Source organism: Meriones unguiculatus, chromosome 1 (genome assembly GCF_030254825.1).
Source record: "Meriones unguiculatus strain TT.TT164.6M chromosome 1, Bangor_MerUng_6.1, whole genome shotgun sequence".
In the NCBI taxonomy this organism is placed as follows: domain Eukaryota; kingdom Metazoa; phylum Chordata; class Mammalia; order Rodentia; family Muridae; genus Meriones; species Meriones unguiculatus.
Window position 1 is genome coordinate 140,192,274 of NC_083349.1, and position 9,863 is coordinate 140,202,136.

Sequence of the window (9,863 nt, forward strand, 5' to 3'; positions counted from 1 at the left end):
AGCTGGAACTGGAATGGGGACCAAGTCTCTAAATGCTTGAACCTGTAAGTGATGTTTCTCGTTCAAACCACCACAAGCAAAAAGAGTCAGTAGGGTTTAGCTGCAATTTCATCAGTGATTAGTCTGTGAAATACTTTGCAAATTCCAGGTGTGACGAAAAATGGGAAAGTATGTTTGAATGGGAATGTTTTCTTTCTTTCTTATTCTATAAAAATGCGAAACTGAAACTATAATATATACACAAGGACCTGATGCAGACCTGTGCAGGCCTGTGTTTGCTGCTTCAGTCTCTGAATTTATATGAGCTTCGCTCATGTTGATTTAGAGGGCCTTAATCTCTTGGCGTCCTTTTGCCCCTCTGGCTCCTAAACTCTTTCTGACTCTTTTTCCACCTGTTTTCCTGAGCTCTGAGGGGCAGGATTCGATGGAGACATTATATTTAGAGCTGTGTGTTCCAAGGTCTCCCTCTCACTGATTTCTGGCTGTGGTTCTATGCATTTGTTCCTGTCTGCTGCAGGAGGAACCTTCTCTGATGTGGCTGAATAAGGCAATTACCTATGAGAAAAGCAGAATTTCATTAGGAGTCATTTTACTGTTGCTTTTTCTTTTCTTCCTTTTTTTTTTCTTTTTGATAAGGAGTATTTGGCTTTATCCTAGCTCTCTGAGCTATCTAGTGTCTGTTTCTTGGTCACTGCAGGAGTGTTGGGCATGGATTCCATCTCATGGAGCAGGCCTTAGGTAAAATCCGCATATTTTGCAAGCAAGGCAGATTGTAGGTCAGAGGTTTTGTGATTGGGTTGGTATTTACATTCCTCCTACAAAGGGACAAAGTTTCTATGTAGGCACCCACTCAACCTGTGCACAATCAGTGAGTTGTGTGTGGGTTTTCTGTCAGACTGTGGGATTGCCCTGGAACCCTCTTTGGCCAATAAGTGAATTGGATGCAACCCAGTCCTGGAATTGGAAGCTTCATTTGGTGACAAGAGATGGTTGGTTGGGACTCCATCTCCCTCGTTGTTTGGAGACGTTATTAGACTTGCCTTTATTTTAGGAAGTTACCACTGCACCAGTTTTCCATACCACAGCTCAGATGCCCTTTAATTCTAGCTGTCTCTCTCCACATTGCCTCCCTAAGCCCCACTGGATCCTCCTGTTCTCACCCTCCCTGCTCTAGCCCACTTAAAAATCTAGTCTGTCTCCCCCTCCCCAGGAGATCCATGTGTCCCCCTACTCCAGTCCTTTCCTCTATACCTATCTTCTCTCAGCCTCTGGATTGTGGCTTGATTATCATTTACTTAACAGTTAATGTCCACACATAGGTGACTAATACCATATTTATCTTTCTGGGTCTACGTTACCAGGATTATTTTTTCTAGTTCGGTCTGTTTGCCTGTACAGATGCCATTTTAAAACATTTTGTGATGTCATTTTTAAAACAGTAATACTCCATTGTGCAAATATACCATATTTTTTATCCATTTTTCTGTTGTGGGATATCTAGGTTGTTTCCAATTTCCAGCTATTATGAATAGAACTACAGTGAACAAGTGTTCTTGTGGTAGGACAAAGGGTTATTTGGGTGTGTGTTAATAGGGTCTACTTGCTGCTGGGAAGACTTCATCTCTGGAAAAAGCACTTAGTGGGGAGGAGCAGACAGGCTCTGGAGAAGGTGCTTTATTACAACTCTTCTCAGTCTTCCTTACTTACACATAGATGTGAAATCAATTTAAAATTTTAAATATAAAAACTACAAAAAGTAGTAGGCTATTCAGTAGCTTATGAGTGATTTTTGACACATGTTAAATGGGACCCTGCGGTCTGTATTATTTGTTCCCCATAATAATGCATAAACACTAACAGGAAATCTAACCTACTAGCTTTGCTTCATTCGTACTTGACTGCTAAGCCTTCCCGGTCTCTTCCCTCAGGCCTAGGAAGAGCCAGAGGAACAGTGTTTCCTTTTGCTACGTTCCGGGTCCAATTCCCACAGGACAATGCAACAAGGACCATCTGCACACTTGACAGATTCTGTGCAAGAGAGGTATTCTGTGCTTAGAAAACTCAAATATTTTAAAACAAACTTCAAAAAAGCTGCTAGGTCTTTGCTCTTGAGGGAGACATTCTCTGTGTCACTGGGTGGTAAACACACTCCTTCTCTGTATTGCAGGGTGACGCCGCCCATGCCCTCCAACTTGTGCACCATACACACAGTCTTGCCTACAGTCCCCAACAAAAGAGCAGCTGTGGAGTAGCCACGGGAGACATGCAGGAGTGCATGGCATATCTGGAGAGCTGCCACGGAACTTCTGTACTGAGTGGATCCTCAGCAAGTATTTTCTTGCTAAGAATCTTTGCGATATTGCAAAGTTTTGTGAGCTTTAGGACAGAGTTTTAAAATAAATCAAGCATTCATTGATAACCACTCACAAATTTATTTTAAAACAATCATTTTGGCATACTTATGATTTTATTGTTTATTAAAGACAGAAGAGCGTGTATGTTAGTGAGATACCTTGTTAATTTTTGAGTAAGGTCTCACGGTTGGCTGACTTGATGCTGCCGGATATGGAGCATCCTCAAGCTGTTTCAGTTTCACCAATGTTTGATTTTATAATTATCAGTGCTGATAGTACTACCTCTAATAAATACATAGTAAAAGATGGCAGAACTGCGTGAAAGGCCATCTCAGAAGTTGTTGGAAATTTTACCCCAATCCCAAGCCAAATTTCATGTAAGAGTTTCATGAAATTCAAGGCAGCATCTCCAACATCAATGCTGATTATTCTAGTTTATTTTTCAAACATTCTAGTGCATTCCCACCTGAAGGAACAACTAACTAGCCAGTTGTCTATATGCTCAGGGAGAATGAAAGAAAAACCTCCTCTTTGTTCTCTGTAACCATGGCATCATAGTTCTTTCTGTGTGTAAAGCCACTGCAATCTAAAGCATGCACTATTGTGGAGTCTGGGTTGAGGAATTTCAGGCATTGTTCATTGCTGCTCTGCCATGACTGGCTCCTCAGAGTACGACGTGTGCATGTTATATGCTCAGAACCAAGGCTGCACTGAAGCTGCCAGCAGCAAGAGCAAGCCCTGCCAGCAACAGCTCAGGTTTGTTATGCATTTGACTTTGAATTAATTTTTGTCATTGGACTTTAAGAAATAAGTTTCTTATGACCCCTCCCCCATCCAGTTGCTAGTGGGGTCACCACGTAAAGGTCCAGAAGCTGGTTTGAAAACATACTTACCTGTCTTTTCACTTACGGCTTAACTGACCCCATGAATGAGGTCTCTCTTTTTCTATTTTAGGTAAGAGGCCTGTGGCAGAGAGGCAAGGTCATCTGCACAGACACCAACAGCGTGTGCTCTTCCAGGGACTTCACTCACACTCTGACACTACTGCCTGTGTGTGTCATTACTGGGCTCCTCTACTCCACACATTAACATCACTTTGTGTTCGTTAGGTTGACCTAACAGCCAAGACCTTGCGAAAACATTCTGAGTCCTTACTTTGACTTCTAGACTTCTAGAAGTTGATTAGGTAAATGGTTCTGACTTACATGTTTCTAAAATGCTGTCTCTATCTTGACCACCATGGCTTGGTAAACAGCTATATAGTTCCATTTTAAACCCCTCTGTTTGTGTGTACTCCTTTTTGAATACTGTTCCCTGAGCCTGTCAAGTGCATCTCTTCCTCTAGACTCGTTGGGTTGCACCCCCTTACTTTTAGTATCCTCCTTTCCTAGTATTTCACATTTGTTCCCATGAAGACGTACCTGCTTCCTCCCAGAGACTATCAGCCTTTCCTCAGGAAGCCACCTGCAACTTTGTGTTGACAATTTAGGGAGTCACCTTGACTACATAGCTGACATATCCACACAGTTTATAGTGTAAACCTTTCTCGGTGGTTATGGGTATCTAATTTTTTGCATATTGCACAAATTGTACTTGACATAACATATCTTTAAGAGGACGCAAGAGTATTTTAAAAGACAGTGGTGAAGAGGACATAAGGGATTAGACATGAGAAGCCTATGTCAAACATCTCTTCTTAATCCCGAAGTCCTGCTACTCACTGAAAGGTGTGTGTCTTATTTTCAGCCCTGGCAGGGCAGGGTGCACTTGTCTTGTTGTGTCCTGCATGAGATGTTTACTGCTGTGTTCCTTATGGAAATATCTTCTGGTGTTTTGGCTTATTTAAACCACTGTAACTTTTCTCTGGCATTGTTTGTTCTGATGACTCAAAATAGTAGAGTTTTGAGCATGCAGAGGATGGAGAGAGAAGTATTTTTCAACCCCCCCCCAAAAAAAAAACCCACCAAAATATATTTTCTTGGTAATACGTAGCAGTAAGTAGAATTGTAAACGAATAGCTTTCCATTTGCTTTCTACTCAAAGTTCAGGTTAAATTCTGCCCACAGACGTCATGGTACACATATCCTATCAAAAGTGTGGCAGAAAAGAAAGAAACTGGAATGAGTATTTTTGCATTAGTATGTGAACAAAACTTCCCGTGCCTGTTCCTCTACCTTCTGCTGGTTTCTACTATATATGGCATAAATATAATCTTGTATATGTGGCAGTATGTACACCTATGCACACCCAAATGTCAATAGATAACCTATAGACATAGAGCATTTAAATTCAAAAGTACTTTTTGTGAAAATTTCTAGAGATACTTATTTTCAGTTGCGTGTGTGTGTGTGTGTGTGTGTGTGTGTGTGTGTGTGTGTACCTCTGTGGGGTTAGGTACATCTGAGTACAGGTGCCCAAGGCGGCTAGAGCCATTGGATCCTTGGAGCTGTCGTTACAGATAGTTGCGAGCTTCTGATACTGGGGCAGGGATTGAACTGAGGTCCTCTGCGAAAGCAGTGTGTGCAGTTGAATGCTGAGCTCTCTCTCCAGCCCTTGTTTTTGTTTGAAGACCAGACCTCACGCTAGTCGTGGCTGAGTGGGCCCATTCTACGTAGCCTAGGCTGCCCTTGAACCCAAAGCAATCCTCCTGATTCAGCCTTCCAAAAGCTGTGATTATAGACATAATCAACCATGCCAGACTTAGGATGTATTACTTTTGCCCACTAAAGTCTATTCTGGTAACAGCATGGTTCTAACATTGATTTATACATTTCTATTTGTATAGTGTTTCTTCCTCTGAAAAGCAAATTACATTTAAGAAGCTGATGGTGCATTTTTTTCCAGTTGATAGTGCCTGAAAAACAGCTAAACACTCAAAGGTAGGAGGGGCCAGTTGAAAAGAAAGCATCCTAGTTTATCGTGGGAACCTAGCATTAAGCACACAACTATCGTACCCCTCGATTTCAGAGCAGAATGAGGAAGGTTCAGTGTTTGACTTCGGTCTGGGTTTAACACGAGATGGCAAGTGTTCCTGGGGCTGCTGTAATTCCAGCAACACAATCTTCCCCAGTCTAACATCACAGTAATCTTTGTTGGCATTAGAACTATTTCATCTCTGGCAGAGTAACATTCAGTGGGTGGATTAGGATTCTTATCTTGTTAAAACCAGCAACATCAGGAATCAATAGATGAGTGACTTCAGCAAACAGGACCTGAGGGAGGAGCACACTGGCTTTTTTTCTTTTCTTTTCTTTTCTTTTTTACCTAGAATTTCCAAGGATGAGCCTAACATAGCACATGGGACCAGTCATAAGGTAAAGGAATTATGTCCCCAGAATATTGTTTTTTTAAACTCTGATAAGGACCTAGTCATTGAGCAACCTAGTTTATGTTTTGCAATGTTGGTACTGGTGTTATTTTTTGGTTTTTTAAATTTCTTACAAAAATAAAAAGAAAAACAATGAAAGGATTTTGTTCCTTTTTCCTGATAAATTGATGCAGCATGTACACTTTGCTGGAACTATTTGCAAGGACTCTGCCGAACTGCTTAGAAGCTTCAACATTATTTTTTTGTGAACAGTTTCACACCTCTGAAACCTTGCCAATTCATAGAAACAGGAGTGAGATGGGGTTCCCCCCTGCTCCAGAATTACATCCTTTTTTCTTTTAAAAATGACTCTCGACATGGAAGGATTTCCTCATCCATACTCAACTCTCCCAGACCAACTTGCCCCACTGAGAAATTTGAAAAGTAATGGTTTGAATGAATTACATATTGTAAATAAGCCTTTTTCCTCTGGAGCTTGATGATACTGGAATTTCAGTAAGCAAGAAATAACAAGTCAATAAGGACTGACTAGAAAAAAATAACACATGAAAAGCAATAACGGAAACAAGACGCTTTATGGAATAAGCACTGTGAGCTGCAGTCCAGTCTTTATGCCAGTCAGAAGAGTGTTCACTCTTTATTTCTAACCCGTGCACCCCATTTTTGGCAGACATCCTTGCTGTCGATACAAAGCTTATTTTCCAGTTTACAGGGATCACAGACATGTCCACGTCAGGCTCTGTCGAGGGCAGAGTTCCATGTGCATTCTGAGAGCAAGTCATTTTCCCTTCTCGAAGCCAGGCTCACAAAGCCACTTTTTCTCCATCACCCAGCTTTTCTCCACCTGCGCTTAGTGTTTCCTGTCTGACTGCCTTCTCCACCAGTCATTCTCCAGCTCCAAACCAAGGGGAGGTTTTCTCTTCTCTGATCTTCGAACAAAAAGGAAAACTATTCTCACCCTTGTTGCTGGTAGAGAGTGAATTAAATTGATATCTTGAGTCCAACTGTCTGACTCAGTTTTGTTGGTTATTATTATTAATGACTTTGCTAATGATATCATCTCCCTGTAGCTAAGACTTGTAGTTGGAGGGATGTGGGTTATGCATAAGTTGCCTACGCAAGGTGTTAGAGAAGACCCTAAAAAAAGAAAAAAAAACAATGAAATGATGCAATAGCTGACAATTAAAAAAATACATCATTGGTGTTCCTATTGCAATTCTTTTGTGTAACTCTATGTGTCTGTAAATGGAGTATGAGCTCCAGGACACCAGCACACCATGATGACTTGGCTGAGTGTGGAGAGGTCAGCCTCCAGGCAGCTGTGTTGGATATGCACTGGGGTTCTTGTAAGATGGTGTTTCTAGGATGAATGTTTTCCTTCTTTCATAAATGAGATTTGTCCAGATGGCCCACTAAGGCTATGGACATGAGAGGTACTGTGGGGTATGTTCCAGGAGCTTTCCTAAAATAACTGCATTCTTTAAAATAAAAGGGTAAGAGAACTGATGAGGAACAAAGGTCTTACCCTTCTGGAATAGCCATGACATCACGCAAAGGAGACACTGCTGTGAAAATTAGGAGCCTGTCACTCTTGCTGTTGCAAGTCAGTAAGGGCCATAAGGGGCTGCGGAATGTCCCTTCCCCATGAGCCCTTGGGTTTGTACAATGAAAGGATTGAGTTTATAGATTCTATACTGAAGATCACAAAACAGACTGGTAAGACCTGAGTGTGCTTTTCAGTAACTGTCATTTTGTTTTCCTTCTTGGTAATTTAGATTTTGATCGGCTAATTGCCAGGTCTGAGACTGTGATGAGATTGTTTGCTCCTGCCTTTCACTCTTGAGCCTTTTCATCACTCACCAATATTCATATCCAAGGCTCAGGAAACAGCTGATGCAGGAATCAGAGTCCACGGATCTCCTCAGTTACAGTCCAGACAAAAAGGCTGTGGAGAAGAAAGCAGGAAATTCTGATTACAGAGGCATTTGTAATTTAGTTAAGATCTGACAGTTTGCGCATTTATTTTTCATTTATTTTATATGTTCTGTTGCAACCAGTGAGCATGTAATAGATATTGTGTCTTTAAAACACACACACACACACACACACACACAGAAATCAAGTGGTTGGAATTATAGGATGTATGATTCTTCTTTACATGCATCAGGTTTCCATATATAACCCTGACTCAAAAGTAATGACCATAAAATTCTAGTTTGATATACAATAATAAGTGGGGTATTCTATATAGTTATAAGGCATGGTTTTTCCTTCAGATCAGGCTAAGCTTTTTCTGCAATTAAAGACTCATTGTTATCATTGTAATTCTAATTGGCTGTATTCTGTACTTACGGAGAATATATAAACATTCCTTTGGGAAAGGCAAAAGCCCACTCATTGGTACTATGTTCCTGGCACTCTGCCAAAACCGCTGTGTGCTTCATTTTATTTACTTCTCAAAAAAAAATTTTTTTTAAGGCAGTAAGGTCTAGTGCCAAAACTGTGAATGCCTGTTTATGCCTGGTTTCCACCATATTTACTTATTTTTTTCACATTTTTCATTCATTTGTTTCTATGTCTCTCTCCCTGTCTCTATCCATTTCTTCACTCTCATTTACTGGATACTGGCTCAGTTGCTTTCTTCTCTCCCTGTCTCTGGGCTTGCTGCTCTGTAGACTTGGGTCTGCCAAGGGCTCCTCAGGGTGTCCTTTTCACTCCACTGGCAACTTTTGCATTTAAAACTGTTGCGGACTGCTGGCATAAGTCAAATTACATTTGGCAAAATGTGTGTTATGTATCTGGAAACTGGGTTATATTCATTTTAGAACAATTAACTAGATAATTACTCTGGCATAAGGACAGCCTTGTGCTATTCTTGTAACAAAACAGATAATTTTAACTGTAGCTCTACCTAATACTTCCAGGGAGTGCTAAAAAACCTGGCCCGTTCTTACTTTCGATCAATTAAATGTCTCCAAAGGTTCTTTATGTTCTCTTTTATGGGAATTCTGCTGGTCATAATTGCTATGTTGTTTTGGAAATGGGAGTTCTTGATCTCTTATGGAGTAAAAAATAAGTGCTCTCTAAATTAAGCAAAGCATCCAGGCAGAGAGCAAAGAGTTCATCACCTGCTCTTTCTCTGATGTCCCTTGGATAGGACATTTCTCCTGGATTACTCAGAATTTCACAACAGTAAACGCAAAAAGGGAAAGGTGATTTTTTTTCTTTTACTAACTCTTTATGCTTTTCAGAACAATGCCAATAACTAGCTCGACCTAGATCCAGAGAAAATATTGTGGGGCACCCATGCCATCTACTGTCCCCAGGCCTTTCGCAGATCTGACCATTCTGGATGTCCTCACATATCTCTCTTGGGTTCTCTGAGCATCTTCTTGGTACTCAGCCTGTGCATTTCCCCTCTCCTCCAAGTGATCTTGCTGCCACCTGGTTGCAATTGAAGCTTAATGGCCCAATGACTCTAACACGACTCCAAGGCCTCTTAAAGGGCGGCTGTTTCCTCATGTTCTGGGTCACCCTCAGCACCACAGGATATGATTTCCTAATGCCTTTTCCCAGTCTATATTTTAGAGGACATTATAAATTTGCATAGCACATTTCTTTCTTCTGATAAATAAGTGGTTGTCAGTCAGGCAGTTAATTGTTACTGGTATACCATTGAGTTAGATGAGGAAATAATGGCTCGATGTTAAAGGATTTTGGACCAAATTTATCTGGCTCTGTGTAGCAGAGTGTCATCACAACACATTGACAATGCTAAAATTATTGTCCACTGGATACCCTCAGATCTGAAACAGCTTGATAAGCTTGGGTGGATGGGAAAGGGTGGCTCCCCTTTTCTGAGGAGTAGGGGGTAGGGAGATGGAGGAAAAGTGGGACTGGGAGGTGAGGAGGACTGGGGCTAAGCCCAATATGCAAAGCAAATAAATAAATAAATAATAAAAAGGCATTCACTATTATATAATTATTCTGTTCTCTCTTTCCTTATGTCCGAATGAGATTCAAAGAGAAAACTTTCAAGAATGTGTAGAATGTAGTCATGACAAGTATGGAAAATATCAATATAAAACAAAGGCATTTGGTTTCATGAACTGGAGTAAAATGCAGTTACTGTTCTTATTGCTCAGTATTTTCTCCATCAAATTCATACTGAATATTACAGT

The 9,863-nt window shown here is 40.8% G+C and overlaps 1 long non-coding RNA gene across 1 annotated transcript in view; it reads left to right on the forward strand.

The window, feature by feature from the left end:
• LOC132650718 (uncharacterized) overlaps positions 1 to 2,473 on the forward strand; it is a 29,531-nt gene extending 27,058 nt beyond the window's left edge. Inside the window, exons 4-5 of the long non-coding RNA XR_009588893.1 lie at positions 1,929 to 2,041; positions 2,168 to 2,473. This is a non-coding gene — a long non-coding RNA (uncharacterized LOC132650718). The remainder of the gene's footprint in view (positions 1 to 1,928; positions 2,042 to 2,167) is intronic.
• Positions 2,474 to 9,863: the final 7,390 nt, after the last annotated feature.